Raw genomic sequence first — 22275 nt, 5'->3', positions numbered from 1 at the left:
CTCCCCCTCTACTCTGCCCTGGTAAGGCCTCATCTGGAGTACTGTGTCCAGTTCTGGGCTCCCCAGTACAAAAAAGACAGGGATCTCTTGGAAAGAGTCCAGCGGAGGGCCACAAACATGGTGAAGGGCCTGGAGCATCTCTCCTATGAAGAAAGGCTGAGTGAACTGAGTCTGTTCAGCCTTGAGAAAAGAAGACTAAGAGGGGACCTGATCCAGGTCTATAAATAACTAAGGTGTAGGGGGCAGAATGGTGAGGCCAGACTCTTTTCAGTGGTGAGTGGGGACAGGACAAGGGGAAACGGCCGGAAACTGCAGCATAGGAAGTTCTGCACAAATGTGCGCAAGAACTTCTTTACAGTGAGGGTGATGGAGCACTGGAACAGGCTGCCCAGGGAGGTGGTGGAGTCTCCTTCTCTGGAGATGTTCAAGACCTGCCTGGACGCCTACTTGTGCGACCTGGTGTAAGGAACCTGCTTTGGCAGGGGGGTTGGACTCGATGATCTCTGGAGGTCCCTTCCAACCCCTACAATTCTGTGATTGTCTGATTCTGTAATCTAAGCTCCTTCAGTAGTGATAGGAGAGAAAAACACTCAAAGGGCATTTCATCCTTTTTTTTTTTTTTTTTTTTTTTTTTTTTGTTAGCCACATTAAGAATGTATTAAAAAGTTCAACTTTTTCCTTTATTTGCAAATACAAGTTATAAAATATTGTGGACTGTAAAAGAACAAACAAGCAAACTCTCAGACTGCTATTATTATAGCAAAGCTACCCTTTAGTGCCAGGAAAAAAAAAAAAAGAGAGATTTTTATATACTAATGGAAAATTAAGCATTTTACTGGAAAACAAATTAATTTACTGCATTAATATTGAAAATACTTTTAGACTATTTTAAAGCTGAAAATCAGACTCAGTCTTTCAGTTTTAAAACACAGTCTGGCTTAGTCTAGTTTTGTCCTCCTGGCACAGCCTGTCCCAACATCCTGTTTGCAATTTCCCTTCATCCTTTTCCTCCAATTTAGTCTAAAATTTTTATTTCCAACATTACTTCATTGTGATCATTCTGTGTACTTTCTTTTGTCTTCATTCAAGTTACATCCTTACATCAAACATTTGGCTGAGCATTGAAAAATAAATTAACAATTCAGGACATTAAAATTCCCTGTCTCCAGTTTGGCGACCTGGCTGTAGATCCAAATGCAATGTAGAAATGTAGTTGCAGAAAGTTCTCTTCAGCATTTTTCTGTCTTGGGATTGCCTGTGCTCAGGCAGCAATGCGACAAATTTTAATGTTGAAAGACAGAAGATAAATTCCAATTACAAATCCTGTTGTAAAACTTTGCATCTTAATTTGAAAACATCAGAAACTCACTGAGAATAAAGTTACCCAAAACTACTATATATAAAGAACAGCATTTCAAAAACATTTGACTTGTTTTAGTTGCAAAAGTGATAAACCAGCATAAGCTATGGATCACAAATGGAAAATACAGTAAAGCTTATAAAATATCTTCTTTTGATGAACAATATAGTCAGATCTCAAAACTGGTTATTGAAAATAGATGTCAAATATCTTTAATGAAACATGACAAAATATTTAATGAAAAATTGAGATGCATAAGAATATGTCTTTTAAAAACCATACTGCATCTTGTCCCATATGTATGAAATAACTTTGGTTTGATGTAAATAACTGTCAGTAAGAGGACAAAGATACTGAATAAGTTTTCTGGAAAATCCCAACTGCTTAAGATGAGTGAAGATATATTTCCACAGTGTAATCAGTAGATGTGAAATAAATGCCTTCAGTGATTGCAGGCAGGACTGTTTCTTCCTGTGCAGTATCAGTGCCTTCACAGAATGGTGGTGGCCTTGTATTTGGATTCAGAGACCCTCAAACATCAGAAAATATGGAAATAGTTTTAAAGTTTTTTTACCTGTCTTTGTTTGAGTAGCCATGCTTTAAAACAAATGGGGATCAGTAAGCTGGTGAGATAAGTGATATAATTGCTGATATAAGTGTTTATAAGTTCATTATACACAGCTCATATGGGTAGTAAAATGATCTTCACTCTATCATAGTTTCTGATCTATGCCTTTATCTCTACACTTCATTTGAGGCAGATTTAGCTACACAAGCCTGATGGCTGTGCAGAGCCAATGCTTCCCTCCACGGTCACTAAAGTCCCAAATCAGCTGTAGTTCTGCACTGCTCTGGTACACACAGACTAGCGAGTACTCACACCACTCAGCTCTAACATTTACACAGGGTGTAAGTCAAAAGAAAGTGTTTTAGGGCAGATACATCACTCTTCCTGTTAACACTGGGTGTGCAGTCACTTTTGTAGGTTGTGGAATTCTATACATCAAGACTCTCTAAATATTTATTATTCTCATAATAACTTTTTGCATTAGCGCATGTATTATTTTATTTAATGTGATAATTCTAAAAAATTTCTCATGATCACAGAATTGTAAGTAGTAGTGGAAAAAACACAGTGTGAACTTTTATGCATACAAGTTATTTCTATGTTGTTATAATAGCTGGTACACAGACTATTGCCTTCCAAGTTGATGGGGGACCAATCAGCCTGGAGATCATAGAATCATGGAATCATAGAATCGCAAGGTTGGAAACGACCTGCAAGATCATCTAGTCCAACCACCCTCCCATTCCCAGTATCACAAGCTACTAAACCATATCTCGTAACTCCTCATCCAGGCGCCTCTTGAACACTGCCAGGGATGGCGACTCCACCACCTCCCTGGGCAGGCCATTCCAGTGCCTGACCACCCTCTGAGAGAAAAATGTCCAACCTAAACCTCCTCTGGTATAACCTCTTGCTATTTCCTCGGGTCCTACTATTTGCCTGGGAGAAGAGGCCAAACCCTTTTTCATCACAACATCCCTTCAGGAAGTTGTTGAGTGTAATGAGGTCTCCACTGAGCCTCCTCTTCTCCAGATTAAACAATTCCAGCTCCCTCAGCCACTCCTCATAAGCCCTGTGCTCCAGACCCCTCACCAGCTTTATTGCCTTTCTCTGGACGTGTTCCAGGGCCTCAATGTCTTTCTTGTATTGAGGGGCCCAAAACTGAACACAGTACTCGAAGTGCGGCCTCACCAGTGCTGAGTACAGGGGGATGATCACCTCCCTGCTCCTACTGGCCACACTATTTCTAATGGAGGCCAGGGTGCCATTGGCCATCTAGGCCACCTGGGCACACTGTCGGCTCATGTTCAGCCGAGCATCAACCAACACCCCCAGGTCCCTTTCCTCTTCACAGTCATCCAACCACTCATCCCCAAGCCTGTAGCACTGCATGGGGTAATTGTGGCCAAAGTGCAGGACCCAACACTTGGCCTTGTTAAACCTCACCCCATTCACCTCGGCCCAGCGATCCAGCTTATCTAGATCCCTCTGCAGGGCCTCCCCACCCTCAGGCAGACTGACAATACCTCCCAACTTGGTGTCATCTGAAAACTTACTCAGGGTACACTCAATCCCTTCATCTAAGTCGTCAATGAAGATATTAAACAGGATAGGCCCCAGCACCGACCCCTGGGGACACCACTTGAAACAAGTCGCCAGCTAGACTTAACTCCATTGACCACCACCCACTGAGCACAGCCCTCCAGCCAGTTCCTTATCCAACAGAGGGTAAAACTGTCCAAGCCATGGGCAGCCATTTTCCACAGAAGGATACTGTGTGAGACCATGTCGAAGGCTTTGTTGAAGTCTAGGTAGACTACATCAACTGCCTTTCCCTCATCTACCAGTCTGGTCACCCAGTCGTAGAAAGAGATGAGGTTGGTCAAACATTGCCTGCCTTTCATGAACCCATGCTGGCTGGGCCTGAGATAAGAAAGTTGAGAATGGATTTCATTCCTATTTATAAATATCTAATATGCATGAGTCAAATGGATTAGACCAGTCTCTTTTCAGTGATGTACAATGATTGGACAAGGTGCAATGGGCAGAAACTGCAACACAAGGAGTTCCATCAAAGCATGTGTAAGGACTTTATTGTGAAGGTAACAACGCACTGAAACACACTGCTCAGAGGGATGGTGAAGTCTTCTTCTTTGGATATGTTCAAAATGTCTGGATGTGTAACCTACTGTAGACAACCTGTTTTAGCAGGTGGCTGGACTAGATAATCTATAGAGGTCCCTTCCAGCTCCTATGATTCTGTGATTTAGTATGTTGTATTTCATTTTATTCTTTTAACGTCATTCTGTCTGAACTAGTATTCGTTGCTTACATTTAAAATACCTGCAAAACTTTTGTATTCAATTTCCTCTGCTCATAAACACAGTGGGATTTCTTTCTGTCTTAAGATTTTCAGTGGGAATGTCAGATGCTATTTCAGTGATATAACACATATAAATCCTTAAGATATGAGTAGTTCAATGCCGAAAAAAATGCTAGCAAGTGGGTACCAAAAATTCTATGTTCAAATTAATATGAGGAGGTTTTAATTAGCATAATATATTTGATTTGTCAGGAGACATCAAAACATAAACTACAGAAGTCAGATGAAATTAGGTTACACTGGAATTACAACTATTCTTTTAGAAGATGTTATATGAAATCACATTTAAATTCTCTCTCTAGTCTTAGTGATTATGAAGAAAATTCCAAAATACAAAGTATGTTAAGTATGGATAGACTGGATCCATAGTTGTGGTATCACATGAAGGCAAAAAACAAAAATAATAATAATAATAATAATAATAATAATAATAAAATTAAAATGCACAGCTGGAATTATCCTGGTTGATTTCAGTTCCTCTTTTGTTTGAGTTAGCTTGAGTAATTGGAAAACACTGGCAGATGTGATCAGTCAATAGCTAGAAAATTCCTGATCTAAGGTTTTTGTTTCTTTGTTTGTTTGTCTGTTTGTTTTTGTAATTAACATTGTTCTGCTTTGTGGCTTCTCTTGGTAGAATTCAGTGAAGATGTTATGCATATCCATTGCACAGGAAACACCAAAGCTTCAAGTTATCTTTTTTCAGAGTCCTTTTTCCCAATTTTGCTGCTAAACATGTATTTCTTTTTCTTTAATTCATTCAATATAATTAGCATCTTTAATCAGACTGTATCGGATACCTTTTCCTCTGGAAAATGCAATTTTCTATTTCCTAAATCAATATACAAATGTATCTTTTATTAGTTTTGTTTGGTTTTTTTGTTTGTTTTATATGGGTGTTTTTCTGTTTCGTTTTGTTTTTTTTTGTTTTTTTTTTTTTTTTTAGTAGTTTTCTATTTCTGTATAATTTTTATCCTATTCTTTATTTCTGACACTGCAATAGTGTGTTACTCTTGTATGACTGTTTAAGTTCTCAGTTTCCATCTGTCTATCTTGCTCTTAATGATATTTCCTTAACTTCTCAGTTTTCTAAGGTTTTTCTAGCCCGTGTTTCCTGAGAATTTTGACTCAGGATTCCTGCACAAGACTTAGATAAGACCTCGATGCTTGGTCATCAGTATGTATTCACCACTGCGCCTCACTAATGTCACAGATTTAGAGTAGAAAGGACTGATTTTTATCATCAGATTTCTTAGCATAGTTTAAAGTTCTAAATTCTGTACTCTCAAAAATATCCTTTCTGATAAACACATTTGTCTTTGATCTGAAATACCTCTTGGAGGAGTAATAAGCCTTTTTCTTAGAAGTCGACAATGAGAGAAGTGTTTTAGGGAGCTGGCATGCTGACCTCTGCCTTTTGTTGTGTGTTGTTTTCTAATTTGTGTGGTTTTCCAAGATAATTTATAACTAAATTCTTTAATAATTTATAATAATAAATTCTACTGACATAACAGAAGATTTTTTAAAAAAAAATTTGATTATTATTAATGACCTCAGTTACTTTATATATAAAAATTAATAGATCTTAGTTGGACCCCTATGTTTTATGAGGTTGTAAATTGAGGGAAACAAAATTATTGTTCTACACTGTTTCAATATTGATGAGATACACAGTAGCAGAGAATAGCTTGTTTTCTTTTCCTTTATCATCTGTCAGAATTGTTTTTGTTTTAGTTTTCATCCTTTTGCCTGGAAAAACATCCCATCTTCCATTTGACCAGTCACATGTACAAGTCATTTATTGTACAATATCTGTGTTGACATACTTATGCTTTAGTTCTGCAGTTGTCATGTGATCAAATCCAATTGCTGTTGTCCTTTGTTAGCTGTATTCTGGAGAGATCTTTGTTCCTTTTTTCTTTCCTCATTATAAGTACTACATATTATAAGTACTGCTCCATGCAAGAATTCATAAACATGAATTAGAGTCTTAATCTTTTCTAAAATATGTATATTTGAGCAAATAATCATATTCTGTCATCATTTATACTGAAAGGTTAGAACAGCAACAACACCCATGCTTCAATCCTTTTAGAGACTAATCTCATTCTCTCCCTCATTCTAGTTACAAATTGTTTTGGATTTAAAAGAAAGTAGACACGTGCATACTTTTTTAAAGGTGAGGAAATAAAAAATAAAACAAAATTAGAATGATCTACCAATTTATTAAAATATATGTGCCTATATACAGTAAAAAGACTAAAGTATAATCAGTACTTTATGAGTTACTTCTCTGCATTTCTTGTCCAATTTGATATAGTATTAAGCCTAGGTGCCATTTTCCTACACTATGAAGTCAAGCATTTTCACTGTCTTTAAGGAACAGATGTACCACAGATTTCCATTGTGGAGAAGATCAGTTGCCAATGAAAACTGAGTAATCTGTATTTATTGATTTTGAGATTCATCTTCTTAAGCTTCTTTATAATAGAGAATAAGCTATGATCAAGATAAAACACCGGTTAATTTATCTGTAAGATAGCCATCTGTAAAGCAGTTTCTTTGCCATCTTTGCTTGCTACATTGACCTTTGTAGGGGATGCAATTAATCCCCTAAAATAACCAAGAACAACAGGTGATATACTAAGTACACCATCTTGTGTTTAAAACTCAATGCTCTCCCTGAAATATGAGTTCTATATTACATCTGAAGACGTAAATATGCATCTAAACTAGTAGGTCTCAGTCTCTAGGGAGAGGGAAGCCCTTGCCTCAAAGTGAAGAACCAAGTCAACTCACAGCAGGAATGTTTATGCAAGTTATAAAGATTGAACTAGTTAAAAGAGTGCTCTTTATTTTATGCAAGGAAAATCTCTTTGAATCTGTATTTCATTAATCAGTGCTGTCAAAAGTATTTGGTGATTCTGAGCACTTCATCTTCTGAGTGCTTAATTTAACTTAGCTTCATATTCGAAAGATGGAGGTTCCATCTTTTTTAAAAATCAAATCTTTTTCAGAGTTTCAGTTTGGGAATCAGAAGTATTAGGAATGTGAAGTATTTTCTTCCATGTTTAAAAACTTAAACTTAAACTTAAAAACTAAATATCTAGTTTGAAGCAGTCATCCAGCTCCCTTAGTAGCTGGCAGGGAGAGATAAGTGCAAGCTAAAGCTTGCATTTATGAAAGCTGGAAAAACACAAAATCTAATTTATGTAGCCATGCAAGTGACAGAATGAAAAACTCAAGAGAGTGACAGACAAGCAGGCAAAAAAAAAAAAAAAAAAAGCCTAAAAAGCAAGATGCCATCATACTTAATCTATGAAATTGTATGATAGGTAGAAAGAAAGTTGTATATAGCCAGTGTCACGGAATTATCTAGATCAGTCTGTGTCTGTGACAGGGGGCAGCAGGCCTGGAGGCCCACCAGGCCCGCGGCCCCCGCCCCCCCCCCCCCAAAAAAAAAAAAAAAAAAAAAAAAAAATTGAAAGAGAAAAGGGGAAGGGTAGGGAGATGGGAGCTGGTCTCCCCCAGAAAAAACAGAACAGAATCAATAATCTAAGGAGGAAACTTAATTTTACTAAACATGATATTGGAATGCAAGATAACACAATACAATACAATATAATTGGAATTTATTAAATCAAATAAAATGAGAGAGAGAGTGTCCAAAACCAAAAGCCTTACTTTGAATTGAAGGCACACAGCTGGGGAGAACACCCACACACTTCCAGGCAGTAAGAGAGGGAGTGTCCCATCACTTCCTCCCATGACTCCCTCTGAAAGCCAAGTCCTCTGGGGTATGTAGTTCTGCTGCTCTTCTGAGAACCAGGTATCTGGAAAATTGTCAGTCCATGGAACTGGATTATTAATCCAGTATCTATATTATTAATCTATATCTATATTATTATAGATATCTATATTATTATCTATATATATCAATATCTATATTATTAATCCAGATATCTATAATTCCCCATGCTTTACATGATGTTATGATGTGGAATACCCATAACAAGAATCATAAAACCATGACAGCCAGTTATGCACAGGTATGATCTTTAAAGAGATAGAGCAAGAACAACACATATTGTACTAATTGCTGATGTTTGTGTTCATATGGATAGAGTGCTATTACCAAAGTAAAAGCATGTCCAGATTGATAATCAATAGGATACTTCTGTGATGCAATGGAGGTAAATTATTATTAAAAAGTACTTCTGGGGAGATGGAGGACTTGGAAAGATCCCAGGTACTCCAAGGAGCTGAAAGTGATCAGTAGAAGAAATTAAATGAGGGTCAACAGGAAAGGCAGATAAAGGAGAAAACAACTAATAAAAATGCCCTAGAAAGCTAGTCTATCCAAAATAGCTCAGAAAATTACCCTTTGTAAGTGGTGATCTTCCACTAAGATGTTCTTCTTCATGTTCAGATGGAACTTGCTCTATTCCAGTTTGTGCCTATTGCCCCTTCTCTTGTTTCTGGGTACCAATGAAAAGAGCCTGTCTCCATCTTGTTGACATCTGCCCTATAGATATTTATAAGCATTGACGAGAGCAGCCAGATCCTTTTCCTTAGAGGTCCTTTCCAGCAGCTCATCCCATAACTTGTACTGATGCATGTGGTTATTCCTCCCCAGGTATAAGACTCATGCCTTTCTTGAATCCCATAGGATTCCTCTCTGCCTCTCTCTTCAGCCTGCCCAGGTCCCTCTGAATGGCAGCGTAGCCTTCTGGTGTGTCAGTCACTCCTCCCAGATTTGTATTATCAGAAAACTCACTGAGTGCATTCTATTTTTTCATCGAGGTAACTGATGAAGATGTTGAGCAAGACTGGACCCAATCTATCTCTGAGGAACATTGCAAGGTATAGGCCTCCAACTAGACTGCATTACTGATCACAGCACTCCAAACTCTGCCAGTCAATGACTTCTCAGTGCATCTCACTGTCTACTCAATTATCCCACACCTCTTAGTCTTACCTATGAGGATGTTATGCAAGTCAGTTTCAAAACTTGCTGAAGTTAAGACAGTCAACAATCATTACTCTCCCTTCCTCTTCCCAGCAAGTGATGACACCCTAGAAGAGTTCAAGTATGATTTTCTCTTGGCGAACTCATGTTGCCTACTCCTGATAACCTCAATTTCTTCCACTTGCTTGAAGATGACATGGTGCTCCATCACCTTCCAAGGGATGGTGGTGAAGCTGAAGGGCCTGTAGTTTTCCAGGTCTTCTTTCCTGCCTTTTTTGAAGACTGAAGTGGTATTTCTTCCTATCTTCAATCACCTTTCCTGTTCTCTCAAAAGCTTTAGAAAGAGGTTTGACAATCTCTTCTGCCAGCTCCCTCAGTACACATGGGTGCATTCGATTGGGCCAATATGTACCTCTAATGACCATACTGAGAACTGTAAGGACATGGATGGGTACATGGAACTATTAATCTACAGATGGTAATAGCAATGAGGAAACAGTCTGTGCTTTGAAGAAAACTGAAGACTTGATATTTTGATCATGAATATTGTATAGCATTGAACTAACTTTGTAGGTGAATTCATTATTCAATCTCACTATGATTGCTGCATAAAATCAAAAGCATAGGAAAGAAAGAATACTATAATTTCCCTTCTGAGAATATCAGATATATAATAGATTTAACATATTTATCAGATGGAAAATATTTTGACCTTTTACTTTATTTTGTAATGCCTTCTGACCTTCATAAGCATGTTTAAAAAGTGTATTTTCTTAATTACTTTTCCGTTCATTAACACCTTAATTGTCCCAAAGCTGATCCATCTGCTATTCTTTGTGTTATTTTTGAGTTGCATCAAATGAAAATAATTTGATGGATTTCTAATGGAGTTGAAGGTCAAATCTCAAAATCTCTGAAGAAATCTGAATGAAATGGAAGTAAGTTCTTGTCATTGTTTGAACAGTTAGTTCAATTTCAAGACTTAATTAGAAGAACAATTCTTCACCTCTCTTAGGGCCTGTTATGCAGTGCTCGTCTTTCACTTTTTATCTTAAAAAAATGTATGCTATACAGACTCCTAGATGCCACAAAATCATGGAAAAATAAAATAATTTGAGTTGGGCAGGACCTTTAAAGGTCATTTAGTCCAACTCCTCTGCAATGAATAGCGTTATCTGCAATTAAATTACTCATATCCTGATCCTGCCTGACCTTGAATGTCTTCAAGGACAGGGCACATACCACCTCTCTGGGAAACCTGTTCCAGTATCTTGCCACTCCTATTTAAATCTCCTTTCTTTTAGTTTGAAATCATTTTCCCTTATCCAATCATCACAGACCTCTATTCTTACATTCCTCAGCTTGTATTGATAGTAGAGGTTTTCACAAGCCACACTCAAGACTGTGCAATTGGCTTTGTTGAATCTCATCAGGTTCACCTGAGCCCACATCTCTATCCTTTCTAGGTTTCTGGATGGTCTCAAATTATGTCCCTGTCTTACATGTGCCTCAGCACAGCTTAAAACGTCAATACACAAAGGAACTGTACTGTACATAGCACAATGAAACTGAATGTGGATAAGTATACAAAATAACAGCAAGATCAAAGTCTGTTGTCAGGATAATATATTTTAAGACTTATGCATAAAAAAAACGTTAATTTGCATCCCAGGTTTGGGTATATCCCTTATTTTTAAAGAAAAGTCAACTCATATTGCTACGCTCATTTCCATTGTTTTCTTTATAAACTAGGCTCCACTTGAAAAAATAGTCTCCTGATTCACTCCTGTTTTGGGCTGATGTATTCTCTTACAATAAGCAATCACACAGTAGTGAAAAAGTGTGTTAGATGAGGCATTTTTAGTGGTATCCAATTTGCTTACTTCTGGATGAGAGTTCACAGAAGAGATGAACTCAAGTACATGCCATCAGTGTTATTTCTATCAGATTTCTTCTATTGTGTGTTGGACTTTTGCTTTGAAGCCTGCTTAGGAAGAGGGAAGATGAGAGCAGGGGCATGAGGTGGGGGCAGAAAGAAAAAAAAAACAAAATCAAAATAAACCAAACCTAAACCAAACTAAACCAAACCAAATCAAACCAAACCAATCTTTAATAATACCATGAAAAAAAAAAAAAAGTTTCTATAGATAGACAATGTGACAATTATGTGGAGTCATGTCTCACACTATACGCCCACTTCGCAGGACTTAATATGGGATATTTTATCACAGAAAAGGAAGAATGAAGATGATTTGGAGAGGAATATGTGATTTATATTGTCACAGGTAGCTAATTCCCAAGATACACGTGGAAACTGGCTTTCCAGCGCTTTGTTTTTCAGCTGGAATGTGTCATTTTCTTTTACCTATATCTCATTTTCTTTCTTCACCAGGGAATATATCTCATCTCTGAAAAAAAATTAAAAAAAAAAGGAAGGAAGGAGGGAAGGGAGGAAGGGAGGAAGGGAGGAAAGAAGAGGTTTGACATAAGCCGTCTCCCACTTTTGCATAGAGAGTTATGTATGTGCTCTCATCTCCATTGGCCTCTCAAGTGTTTCATTTAATTACAGAATCATGAGGGACTCCACAGAGAGAAATGGCAATATATTATTATTATTTTATTTTCTTTCTTTCCCGAATCAGATCTTTGCATTCAGCTGGAGTCTGATGATCTCAGTTAGAGGTTTGTAAGGTCACATTCTGGTAGGATGAAGTGGAAAGAAAAAATATATGTTCAGCATTAATGCATGACAACTAGTCAAAGAATTTCACACAGCTTACAAAACACATACAAACAGCATTTACTTCTCTACAGGAAGTCTTTTGTGTTGTGTTGCTAGATATTTATTTATTTTTTTTACTGGTCACATAAAATGGTGAGAGTGGGGTGACCATTTCCCATAGGATTGAAATAGTTTCAAACATAGGTTAAATTTTATGCCCTAAGCTACTTTGAAGTGTTCTTTGATTTGTCAGCAGCATGAAACACTAGAGGAGGAAAGCAAAAGAATACAAGGGAAAGGTCAGTTCCTTTCCAAAACTGAAAAATATAAGCATTTGTAGAGATGAAGCTTAGTTCTTTAATTTCACCAGGGAGTAAGTTCACATATTTCCAACCTGTCACCTGGCTTTGCAATTCATCAGACACTTCATGCTGCCAGAACTGGCACATGGGCTTTTTGAGAAGTTCCTGAGAAAGAGAGAGGGGGTAGGCAAATGACAAAATTTTAGTTAGGAAGTAAATGTGTCCTTTGACCCCAGTAGCTATACAGGAAACCTGAGATTGTTCAGGTTAGGAGGAGAAACTGATAATGTAGTTTTGCTTCCTTTCAAAGAATCTGTGAAGATTTAGTCTGAATACAGTAGGAATAAATATAGTGGAAGTACAGATTAAAACTTATGACCAAAGAGAACTTCAGAAAATATTTGCTTTATAAAATGTTTCTTAAAGAGTTTTAAGGTGAGAATTTGTCAGTAGAAAGCTCAAATATGTTTATTAGATTTGAAAATTACTCAAATACCTTACAACTTTCTAGAAAATATTAATTAGTCAAAAGGAAAATAAAAATCAAAACACCATATGGAGTTTAAATATATATTTTTTAGAATTAAGAAAAACTAATAAAATTAGGTTCATTCCATTTGTTTTTACACACTTCACTGGAGCATTCATGTGTTGCATTTTTTGTTCTAAGTATTACTTTATAATCAAAGTAAATAGAATGCATAACACCTGCACTATCTTTGCAGTATACTCTATGGTCCTTGTCATTCAAGCAGGATAGTTTCTGCTTTCTGTTCTCAATGGTAACCTTCTTTAATACAGATCAGCCAACTCATGTCCAGACTTCGCTGCACATAGATCTAACACAATACATGCATTCACACACCCTTGCCCATATCTTCCATATTCAGCATTTTCTGTTTCGCACTTCTCTTGTGTTTGTAGCACAACACAAGGTCTCATTCTCTCACCTTTACACATCTTTGTGATATTTCAGCAGACATGTAGGTGGATTATGATGCCTAAAGAATTTTCTGAGTGTAGAGAAACTCAGTATGGTGAGCAGCTTTATGTCATGCTGTAGATTTTGGGAGCTGAAAAGGGTGACACACAGCCCCAGTTGGATGAGGTGGGAACTGAACTGCTCAGAAGGTTTCATCTTAGTGAGATTATCTGCTACATTAGGTAGGGTCCCTTGAGTGATCTCATACACATGTAGTGCAGGCATTGAGGTGAACCAGAAACAGGGGGCAATTCAAAATGAAATTCAATACCCTATTAACATACTATACCCTTCAACCTTTTGTGAAAGTCAGATTTTGGTCCGAAAACTCCGTCCTGACTGTGAAGCCACTTATCTGTTGATGTATAAATGAAGTTTTGGATATTATTTCTTCAGCATTTTTTATGAAATAATGACTTGTCTCCAGAAACAGTAGTTCTTTGAGAAACATCCCTGTGAGTGAACATTGAATAGTAGCACACTGGTGTTCATTTTTTAGTAGATCGTTACTCATATAACAATGTAACTTTACACATAGTATTCTTTTCATACGTATACAGATGCAAAACAACTCATTTAAAAGCATTTAAATCTATGCAATTTATAGTGAAACTGAGATTCAAATATGAAGTCCTTGTGATCCAAAGGAAATCATGCTTTAGTATTTCAGAAAGGTGAAAAGCATGTCAGCATTGTCCTTTGTGGACATTTGTGGACATTTGTGGAATATTAGCACTGCTTTTGGCATGATCATCTGACAGAGCTAAATGACTCTGTCTTTATTTTAAATATCTTCCTTTATATATGAGATATCACAGTCTCAAAAACTTACTGTAATACAGAATGAATAAAATCACTTTTCTATTTTGCACTCCCAAAGACATCTGTAAATACCTTTACCTTTTAAAAAACAAGTAAGGAATTTTTGGCTAGCTTTTTTCTCCTTGAAAGTAAAAAAAACATTTTTAATTATTTTTTTTAAGTTTAATATCTACAGCCAAAATATTTCAGCATTTTAGAAGTGCAACTTTGTATACCATTTTTTTTTAAATCTTATGCGCAATCTGTAGACCTGAAGTGTTATACTTCAGTTATGTTATATCTACCAAGGGGGATGGGGAAAGAATTTATTTATACAGATCCCAAAATATTTAAATAAATAAATAAATAAACAAACAAAAAATCAGAAAGGGCTGGAAAAGCACTGTCTTTTAACAATCCACTCTGGTATAAGAAAAGTCAATATTTTTGTTGTCCATAAAAATTTAGCAAAATTTATGTTAAATTATGTACAGTAGACCTACCTGTGTTAAAAGCAAGGAGTATTCCAAATGCAAGATTATATGAAATTCTCTCCAATTTTCTAACCTTAGCTAGAGATTAATAGCATTTTTGTTTTGGCAATAATATTTTCTATGGACAGAATTATATCCTTGCATAAATCTTTGTAAAAGCCCACTAGTGTATTTTCAGCAATAATCTAAGTAGAAAAGCATTGATTAGAAAACAGTCTAAGTAGAAAAGTAGAAGAGTTAGTCTAGTTAGTCTAAAAATTATTCTACTAATGAAGATCCAAAGTAGAGCACTGCACTGATAATGCCACCACATATGGATGAGTAATGATGAGCAATATTTTTTTCTTTGGCAGGCTACCTAAGAGTTCATGAAATTAAAGTAATTAATCTCATTTAATCTTGTTGATGTCATATACATGCCAAAAAATAGAAATTAACATTTTTTTTTTCTTGAGGAGAAGAACCTGGTATAGTGAAACATAATTCTTTGTCACTGAACAATCACTATCTGATAAATTGCAGTGAAGATCTTTAGGTCAGAATTTAATGAATACAGCTTATACTGAAGTAAAAAGTTATAGGAACCTTCTGTCAACAGTCTAGCTTCTTCATATCATGCAGATGAAAGAGGCCAGGAACTGTATGATCTATGAGAAGATCTTTACAATTTATTCTCAGTAAAAGGGTGAGCACCTGTCTCAGAGGCATTGTTACCTCTTAGCTGTTTGGATCACCAGCAACAGGAAGTCTGCCAAGAGACCAAATAACTATAAGAGTTGGGCACTTGAAATAAATCAGTAAAAAGCGATGATAATGTAGCTACGAGAACAGAAAACCAATGTCCTTGACATCCATTGGAATTTGCTGGGCAGAGTGTGATGTCTTCTGAGGGAGATTCTTCTAGGTACTGTAACATGAGGAAGACTTCTATAGCTGCAGTAAATATATACACAAAGTTTTTTAGGCTGAATGAGACTTAGAGATTCCTAAGACATAAAAGGTCACTTCTGCTTAGTAACAATGATAGCAAGATAGTAGAAATAATCCTTTAAATGCACCTTTATAGATATCTAGTCTACACTTCTGATCAAGGCAGGATTCTCCAAATCTAGACCAGTTAAATGTGTCTTTGTCTAGCTAATTGTTGAAGCTTCCCAGAATGGAGATCCACAGCCTCTCCAAGCATCCACTTGCAGTTACCACTGCACTAACTTACCAGTGAATAATATTTTCTTACTGTCCAGCTTAAACTTCCCAAGATGCAATTGTGTGGTTGTCATGGTTTTATGATTTTTGCTTATTGGTATTCTGCATCATAACATCATGTAGTGCACTGGGAGTTGAAGAGTTACTTCTGTCCAGAAGGGAAGAAGAACTACACTCCCCAAGGGGCTTTGCATTCAGAGAGGAGATATAAACCCCTGGCAAGGTCACCTGATGTCTCTTTTTTCCTTTGGCTCTCCTCCATGCAGCTCACCCAACTGCACATCTCACCTCAGCATATGGTGAGGCCTTCAGTTTCTCAGACACTCTTTTTCTCATAATATTTGAAATATTAACTTCAATTCTATGTTATTATAGCATGCTTATCTTGCGTTCCGATACCATATTTAGTATATTAGCTTGTTTCTCCTCAGATCATTGCCACTGTTTTTAATTATTCAGGGTCCCCTCCTTCCCCTTTTCTGCAGGAGCGGATTTGCAAATCCCTTCGCCCCGCTAGTCATGGAACTGGGCTGATCCAGCGCGTGAACTGTCAACAGTGGCTATTTCCCCTTGTTGTATTGTCTAACACAGGTGACAAGAGTTTTTATTATAGACTTCTCTTGAATTCTCTCAGACATAGCATTACCAGACTAAACAATCCCACATACCTCAAATGTTCCTCATAGATACAAAGCTGGACTCCATATTCAATATGTAGCCTTACTAGTCCTGGATGGAAAGGGATGGAAATCTTCATTGGAACTTCAAGCTGCTCTGCTTTTAATGTAGTTGAATGTGAATTTTTTCTAGTTTGCAATGAAAGTGTCTTATTGAATACAAATCCAACTTTCATTCACTATAATCCCCACATCATTTGCTACAAGGCTGCTGCCTTGCCATCTCTTCCCTATCTGTACTGATTCCCTTAGTTGTTCTGCATTAACTTTGAAGCAAACATGGTATGAACAGCAATAACAATATAGATATTTGCCACTTGCAAGGAGGAGAAGTTCCTATCCTTTTAGATGATGTGAATTATTTAATTCTACGTATTTCCAAAAAGCCTAATAAATAATTTCCTGTTCATAGGTAATCTTAATATGTTTGGAGTCCTAGACAATTGTAGTAATGTACATATCTTCTTTTAAGTTAAGGAACAAAGGCCTTTCTTCCTTTCACTTGCATCAGCATTGCACTTACGTAAGCTAAGCCAGCAAAAACTATTATGACACACAGAAGAAAAAAAATCAACAGCAGTCAGCAAGAACAGTTGTGAGTCATTGTATTTCACTTAATTATATGCTTAGAATTTTTTCCATTGTTTTTGTTTGTTTGATTTCTTGTTTTTCACGCATTATTTTCTAAAATGATTTTAAGGATGTTTTTTTTCTTCTGAAGGCTTGTTTTATTTTGGTTCTCTTTCTTCTTTTTCTCTCTTTTTTTTTTTCCACTTTTGCATTTCTATGTTCAATAAAAGGGATACACTCAACAATCCAATTTAATCACTTCTAAAACTCGTTGAATTTTGCAGGGAGATTCAGATAAGTGCTTATATAATTGCTAATCTTAAACCCTTGCAACTAAGGTTAATTTGATGTTCTGTATTGGTGACTGCTGAAACAAACAAACAAACATCAAATTCCATCAACCATCTCAGTGATTGAATTGTGAACTGGAACTCATCAGAAATTGGTAGAACTATTGTGCATATCTGCACAGAAAGTCTTGTTGAAAGTCTGAGTTTCTTCTGATTGAAGTGAAATTAGCAGAAAACTTGTCCATCAATTCCAAAGAGTAAACGCTTGGCTTTGTGTTCTTCTGTTATTATTTGTGACACTGAGCCTCTTATATCTAATGATATCTCTGTCATGAGAAACCAGTAATGAGAGTGTTCATTGAAACTTGTATCCAGTCACAGTGTCTGGACATTTCCTCACAGCAAGCAAAACAGAGTATTTTTTTAAAAAATATTGCATCTACATTGTTTAGTGTGAGGTAAGACACACTTTATACAGGATAGCTGTTATTCACTTTAACAAAAAAAAAAAAAAAAAAAAAGCAGCAAAATTTATTATATAAAGCTTTAAACTCATAGATCACATTCTCTTGAAAAGCAATGTACTGATTATTCTTTAAGTCATTGTATGGAATTCTACCTTATTGATAATCATGTCTTGAAAATCATAGTTGCGATTGTTGGTATGGTATATCTATAATCCTAAAAAAATGGTGCATTATAAGCTACTATCTGAATTTCAAAGCTTTATCTTTGTATTACAAAATGTATTGATAAAATGCAGAAACACGCAGGGCAGAAATAAATATAATGAGTACACAAGCAAATGTGTGTAATGTAAAAAGTAAATGTAGCAGAATGAAGCTCTTCTTCCCTCTTCCCTTCCTATTCCTTCTCTTCCCTTCCAAGAATGATACAGAATAACTGTCTTACAGTATAGTTTTGTACTCATATTTGACTTTTTGTTGAACTTTCCATTTGCTTTTTCTCTAGGCTTTCTTCTTCACCATGAAGTGCACCTTCTAGCAATCTCTATTTCTTTTTTTTCTCATTTGTAAAATTCACAGTAAAATATGCTAAATTATACTTATCGAAATTTTGTTCTTAAACATTTGATCAACTGCTGATAATATCTGTTACTTTGAGCGTTATATGTGTACAAAATTGTAGGAATAACAAAAATATTACTTCAGAATTAGGATACACATGAAAGTCCAAAGGAATATACTCCAGAAACATTATTGTGACATACTTGGAGACTTCAGATATGTTAGATTTCTTTGTTGGGATCCAAAAAAAAGTGGGGTGCATTGCTCCTTAAAGACAAAATTTACATGTTGCTTTATTGATGAACAATTTACGAGCTTGGCTGGATATTACCTGGCATCAATTACAGTTCTTGCAAGAACCTAGCATGAATTTACTCACAATTAATGAGGTGTCAGCAAAGTTGAAAGAAATGCATTGATATCCAATAGCAAAGTAATCAAATTCTTACAAGGCCAAGTAATATGAACATCTTTTCAGAGAGGTTTCATCTATCTTAAATGCCACAGATTCGCTACTCTTCACAAAAGGAAAGGAAGAGTGCTAGAAGGCACAGTGCTAGGAATTTTCAAATACTGAATTAAATGCAAACAAACTGAACTTGTGAAAATGAAAATGTAATTTTTAAGTAATGATGTTGGAGATGTATGCAGTTAGTTAGATATGCAGACATAGACACTTCTATTTAAAAAGTCAGTTTTGAGTGAATGTGCTTGGGGACTCTTTTCCTTTTATTTTTCTCCTTTTTTTTTTTTTTTTTTTTTTTTTTTTTCTCTCAACTGCAGTCCAAATCTTCCACACTTTAAGTGTTCTGACCATGATGTTCTAAAACAGATTAGTAACACAATTTCAGTAACACAGCCATGACTGCTGTGTTTGTAATAAATTCAGGGATACAAATAGGCATTAAGTGTGCTCTAGACACTTCCAAGTACCAGCACTGTAACTAGCTGTCAGATTTTAAGGAGGGGCAAGAAGCCAACCATTTTGTCATCTGATTGCTCCAGCTGGAACCATTCTGGATGAGTAGATGACACAGACCTTCCAGACACCTCTGGGAATGAGAAGTACTTGAATAGAGGATTTTGTGTCTCAGTTGTGGATTTAGATAACCTAATTTCTCTCTACAGTACTGTTGAGTTATATAGGGGCTTTAAATCCAGCCTGTATCTTAACTACTCACAGACCGCTATGACCATCTCATTCAGTCATCAGTCTATCACCACCATGACTACTAAACCATGTGCTGAATTGAAGCATTTGCACATTTCTTGAAAACCTCTAAGGGACAATGACTCCACCACTTTCCTGGCCAGCCTGTTCCAATGGATTAACACTGAAGAACACATTATTATTAAGAAGATATATTACCACTGCAACACCACTGAGAAAAGACTAAATTCCACCTCAAATCAACCTCCTTTCAGGAAGTAGTAGAGTACTGTAAGGTCTCCCCTGAACCTCCTCTTCTCCAGACTAAACAATCTCAGTTCCCTCAGCTGCTCCTCACAAGAATTGCGCTCAAGACCATTCACCCACTTTGTTGCCCTTCTCTGGACAAACTCCAGGGCCTCAATGTCTTGTAGTGAGATACCTGAAAGTGATCCTGAGGTGCAGCCTTGCCAGTGCCAAGTACATGGTAATGATCACTCCCCTGGTCCTACTGACTACACTATTTCTGATACAAGCCAGGATGCCACTGAACTTCTTGGACACTGTTTAATATTGGAATCAATATTACTACTAAAATTTTGAAAGAAAAATTTTGCAAACACAGGTATTTGAATCAACTACTACCTAGTGTAAGGAGATAAAAGAGTCTTAAAATAAATTAATAGTTAATTTTTTTCTTAGTTGTAATCACAGTGATATTCCCATAATTGAAACTCATTTGTCACATATTTTTATTTGCACTTAAGTGAGCTCATTGAAAAAGAAAATGCTTTTATGAAAATTATTGCTTGGAAACACTCATGAGGAAAAATATTACTCTGTCTTAATAGACTTTATAAACAAATCTGAAAGAAGTACATAAGTAATTGGGTCCATGAATTCTCATTCTTAATGTAAGGGCAATATACCTTCAGTGTAACATAACTTCACTGTGGGTAATGAGGATAATAATAATAATATTAAATTGGGAATATTACTAAAATGTTTATGAGAATGAAGGCATGTTGCAAGTGTTCAAATGCATCAAAATTGCCCATTTGTTTGAAAGTAATACTATGTAATGGCGCATTAAAATTTCCTGATAAACTACAGCTTTTATTTTCCTCCAATTAAAATGGAAATAAGGAAGAGATTCTTTGCATATGCTGGATCATCAGCTTAAAATGTGTTGCCTGTAGTTAACTGAATGGGCTGAGGCAGTCGAACAGGGTCGACAGGGGCCCCTTGGCCCCTGGGAAACCATGGCAACAAATGGCCTGAAGATAAGGGAGAAGAACAGGATAAACCAAATAAGGAAGAAACAAGACATGCCACATGTCCATTGGTCAGGTAGTAGCCCTAAGGCACGGGGAAAGTTTTAAGAAGGGTGTGCTCCTTGCAATTAAGTCCATTTTGCCGCTCACCATATTGGTGTCATGAAAAGCGTGCGAAACTGGCCGGGGCTGTCGGAACACTTTCACAAGGAGACTTCAGTCAGGGTCGCCGAAACAAAGGTGACAGTTGCCCAAATATCTTAAGCTGTTTCATACAAAGATTAGTTTTTAAAAGTGAATATACAATTGATTATACTAGAATATGTATTTCGTAGTGAAGAATCATGTAAAAAATTCTTTGATATTCAGTATTCCTATAATGAAATTTTAACTAGCTCTCGGTGCCTCAGGATATTATTGAGAATATGATAATAACTCTCAGTAGGATTTTCCTTGCAAACAATTTTTCATGACATGTTAAATTAAATGTCTTAAATGAGGATTTGATTACTTCAAAATTAACACAGTTTTTTAATTTATAGTAATTTGACATGAATGAAGAAACACATTTGACAATTCAGATATATGTCCAATGGAGTTAAATAAATAAATGATTTCATAGGGAAAGATAATAAGTTATACTTGGGTAATAAATACAGAAAGCTTCAGCTCTTTAGATTAAGATGAGGATGTAATGTTTGCTTTCAGAAATCTATACAGAAATCTACAGAGTATTTTGTATAATAACTTTGAAGTGTTAGAGATTATCATGGACCTACACAAAGAAAATCTAGAGAAATGGAAAATATTCCATTTTATCAAACTAACTAACTAACTAACTAACTAATAAAAAGATCTTCATTCTCTCTTCACAAAGTATTTGTGTTGGTACATCAGCTCAGTTTGTTTTACTGTTACAATCTGTGAAGACCAGTGAGTTAGCATTCATATATTTCCTCAGTGGTCATCTCAAACTTGAGAACAAAAAGAGAGAAATTCTTACTCTACATAGGCTCCTTCAGTCCTTACATCCTTTTCCAAAATTTTCGTATGTTCAAAATGGATTGCGCATCAAATTATCTGATACCATGTTGGCTACAACCATTGAAGATGAGTACAAAATACAATCCTACATTTGTATTATTTTTAAATCCACCCAGTAACAAAATTGGACCACTGCAAACCAAAACATCCCTGTACTTTTCTTTGTTTTTCTGTCTGTCTGTCTTTCTATCTATCTATCCATTATTCTCCATTAGTTGGAGACAGATGTGTGAAAAATGAATCTAAACGTACTTGTGCTCCTCACTGAGAAGTAAAACCCTTCAACAACATGATAGAAAATTGCCAATGTAGTTCACTTATTCAGCAGTTTTGAGCAAAGCTGTTAAGAACACTGAGTTGATTGATCTGCTTCTTGTAAAGACAACTAAGAGTAAAAACTGGGGAAAGTGCAAATGAAGTACAACAAAAAAGCTAAAACTTTATTCTACTCTTTTGTT

This window comes from Lagopus leucura, unplaced genomic scaffold (assembly GCF_019238085.1).
Source record: "Lagopus leucura isolate 7727_CA_CO unplaced genomic scaffold, USGS_WTPT01 Super-Scaffold_100008, whole genome shotgun sequence".
Taxonomy (NCBI): Eukaryota; Metazoa; Chordata; class Aves; order Galliformes; family Phasianidae; genus Lagopus; species Lagopus leucura.
The sequence above is the reverse complement of the archived record's forward strand: the minus strand, read 5'-3'. Positions refer to the sequence as shown.